We start from the raw sequence: 4,333 nt of genomic DNA, 5'->3' as shown, positions 1-4,333 counted from the left end.
AAATTGATCAAGATGGAGAAGAGAGTCCTGAAAAGGGCAAAGACTTCTAAGGTCTCCAAAGCCCTCAAAAGAAAGGATCTCGTGGTGGCGAATATCATGGGTTGTGCTCTCTTTCTCATGTTTGAGGCAAGAAAGGCCAATTTCAACCCGCTTGATAGGGACGCTCTTGCAGAGCAGAATGCATTGAAGCGACTTGATTTAATTATGAATAACTACTGCTCCATAGTCCTTCAACACGTTCACTGCACCGAGTCTTCCAGGTTGAATTTGTTTGATGATAGTTCTTTTATTGAAGACGAGCAGATGCAAATCTTTGAAGGTGATCTGACTATTTCCAAAGAAGAGGAGCAGGTTTCTGCCCATCTCATTGAGTTGGCCAATGTATCATTTGAAGAAATACGATTAAAGGCCCAGCATATTATCAACTTATCCAGTTCAGTCATGATTTTTTTATGAATGACTATTTGTTTTGTTTAGTAGGCAATTATTCTCATAATAACTTTTTTTCACAAGCTCTATTCTTCCTACGTATGACGGGTTTTTTGTAGCCCAACCCAAAATAGAATTTATCACATTTTCAATATGTGGATGAAACTGTGAGCTTTGAAGTTGATTTGTAGATAAGAGGACTCCAACATATTTGACTAGAAGTGTTTCTTCTTTTATCCCAATGATATTAAATATATTCTACTTCAAATCTTCCTTCACTCCTCCTCCATAGAAAGCTTTACTTATGTCTTAATTAATGAATAAACCTCTAATACTAGAAAATATTGTCATTGCTTCCTTGATTGTATCAACTGATTCGACATCTGTGTGAGACACTAAGAATAGATTATCAGCAAAAACAAACGTCTGTTATTGCTTCTTACTTACAGTAGGGGTGAAATTTGAATTTATGGTTCCTTATGAGAATTTTAAAGATGTAGTCTAGGATTTCCATAATAAGAACGAACAGGTAAAGTGAATTAGGATAAGTTTTCGCGTCATTTAGGCATGATTGTTCGAGATCCAACAATTTGTCCCAATAAGATTCTAGCATGGACACACATTAGTGAAAAAGATTAAAAAAAAAACACGTGGGCGTTAATAAAGGTGAGTTAAATTTACTTTTATAATATATTAAATATATTTTTTTTGAAACATTTATTTATTTTTTAGAAAAATCGTACAATGATGATATAGATGAATATCGCAAGTTTATCTTACAACACATGCAAAAGAGATGGAGAGATGATAGATGTTTCTTGTATACACAATATGTAAAGAAATATGATGGCAGACGTAGGACAATTTTACAAAATGTTTCACCTGGATTGAAAATGAATATTGGCAATAGCTTGTAAACCATCACTTTTTAAGCGAAGTTTACAAGGTTAAGTAATCTTATCTCATTTATTTTTGTTATATATATTGTTTTGTAATTTAAATATTTATATTTTCTAAAATTATATTGATTGAAAAAATAAAGAAGAAAAACAAATTCAAACAATAAAAAAACATAAAAGTATGGGGCAGCGAACCAGAAGCAAACTCATTCCACAACTTGAATATAAAATGGTAAGATATTATATTTGTTTTGTAGATAAGCTACAACATAAAACTGTGTTTGATTTAATATTTATAAGAAATACAAAATGGACAAGCTCCTAGTTTTCAAGAACTATTCTTTGATAGTTGAAGAAAAAAAGATAATATAGTTAATCTTGATACACAAGAAAAATATGTAAGTATTATAATATTATAATTTTTTATATCTTTTTTATATACTTAATTTATGTTGTGAGTATAACTTTTTGAAAGATACAATGTGCAGTCATAGAATAGATTCTATGATTTCAACCATTGAATTGGTTGAGAAGTCTTTTGGACCACAGATACATGGCCATGTAACCGACATGGGATGAGGTATAAGGCCTAATACTATGAAGGAGTTGATTCAATAAGGCATATCTTGAGAAAGAAGTGGATATTATGAAAGCTAACCAAGCATGCATGCAAGATAAGCTAAATTATTTAATGACTCAATTTCGCCTATGGTGACACCTACCACATCAACTTCCAATTTTAAACAAGATTAGATTAACTATTTATATAAATTGTTTATGTTAATGACTCTAAGAACTACAAATTTACATCTCAATTTATAATATTAAAATATTTATTTTGACTTATTTTTGAATAAATGAAGTCAAAATAATTATTCCCATGGCCAAAACCTATTTAAAACTTATTTAGAATTAATTAATGTGTTAATTAATCAAATTAATAAAGGGTTAAGGCCAAAATAAAAAATAAAATTATTTGGGATAAATGTTGTACCTATAATATCTCAAAATAATTTTAGAAAACTTAAAAGTGAAAAGGTGATCATTTCAAGCTTTTGAATCAGTCGAAGAATTGAACTATCGGTTGACTTCCAAGTTGGAAAAATCAAAGACAGATCTTCATCCTTATCCCCGAGGTTTTGTGATGAGGAAGATGATCGGAGGCCAAAATGGTGTCATTTTGCACGCGTTTCGCATTCTGTCAGCGATCCATCAAGGCGTCGTTGCGTCTAGGCGTTTCATTAGCAATCTGGCTAACGGGCATTAGCCGATCCTGTGCTTCACGAGTGCGTGCTCATTCCGCAACAATGGGCTATGAGGGCATGCTTGGAGCGTTAGATGGAGATTCGATGTTCATCTAATGGCTTCGGTTGCGACTGTAACTTTATCTTCCGATTTCGGATATACTCAATTATGAATTTTATTTTTATTTTAAAACCTTAAAAGTTTGTTGAAAATTGATTTTTCTTTCACCTTTTTGGCTTTATTTTTGTTAATTTTAAATACACAAAAAATTAAATAAATATGGCAAATATTTTACCATTTTTTTAGGCATATTTTAGGGTTAAATAAATAATTTTGAAGTTCATTCTAAATTATTTATTTTAATCCTTGATTTTTTTCTAAAATTATTTTAAGATAAATGAGTACATCATTTATCCCCAATAATTTTATTTTTATTATTTTGAGCATTTTCCTTAATTAATTAGATTTTAATTATAACAATATTTAGTCTAATTAATTTTTTTAATTAGGTTTTGGTCAGGAGATTAATTATTTTGATTTTATTTTTCAAAAACAAATCAAAATAATTGTTTAATTTTATAAATTGGTGTGTAAATTTTTAGTGTTTATAATGACAATTTATTATATATATATATATATATTATAAATATAATAATAAATGGATGACATTATGTATGACTTTTGGTCTTTCATATTTTATCATTATAAAGACCTTTTATTTCGTATCCTACAATTATTACTCTTTGTTTAGTCCTATAAATATGACATGTATGGTATGTTTTAATGTGTCCCATTTGATATGTAATAAGAATCTCTCTTTTGACTCTCTCTTAATATTTGTATTATTAATTTATAACACGTTATCAACACAAGTCTCTTGTTTCCGAAGCAAAGGTCAAGGCTCCCTCCTCGTCTATGGTAGCCAAATTTCGCACTTCATTTGGTTAAAGTTGACAAAAGATATCTTTGAAAACTTTTCAAACTAATTTATTTTATCTCAAACTTCATGATGAACCTCATGAAATTGGATTTTATGGCTCTTGACATCACTGGAAAGAATTACCTTTCATGGATTCTAGATGTTGACATTTATCTTGCCGCCAATGGTCTTGGAATACTATCAAAGATGAAAACACCACATCCGACCAAGATAAGGCCACAACAATGATTTTCCTTCATCAACATCTTCACGAAGGCTTAAAATTTGAGTATCTCACCATGAAAGATCCATTGGTTCTATGGAACAATCAGAAAGAAATGTACGATCATTTGAAAATGATCATTATTCAAAAAGCTCAATTTGAATGGCTTCATTTATGCCTTCAACATTTTAAATCGGTGAGTGAATATAAAGTTATTTTCGATTATATTTTAACTCAAACTATGTGGAGAAGTTATTTCTGATGGAGATATGTTTGAGAAAACATTCTCCATTTTTCATGCATCGAATGTGCTCCTGTAATAGCAGTATTATGCAAAAGGATTTGAGAAGTATTATGAATTAATATCATGTCTATTATTGGTCGAACATAATAATGATCTTTTGATGAAAAATCATGAGGCCTATACAACTGGATCGACTCCCTTCCCTAAAGTGAATGTGACATCATATAGTTATAGAGGGTAACATCGTGGTCGTGGCCGCAGTCATTTTTCAAGTCATTCCCGCAGAAATTGTCGTGGACGTGGTGGTGGTCATATGATAAAAGGGAAGAACAATTAGGAAATACAAGATAATAAAAGGGATCAAATCAATAAGA

This window comes from Impatiens glandulifera, chromosome 5 (assembly GCF_907164915.1).
Source record: "Impatiens glandulifera chromosome 5, dImpGla2.1, whole genome shotgun sequence".
In the NCBI taxonomy this organism is placed as follows: domain Eukaryota; kingdom Viridiplantae; phylum Streptophyta; class Magnoliopsida; order Ericales; family Balsaminaceae; genus Impatiens; species Impatiens glandulifera.
This window is presented reverse-complemented; position numbering follows the sequence as displayed.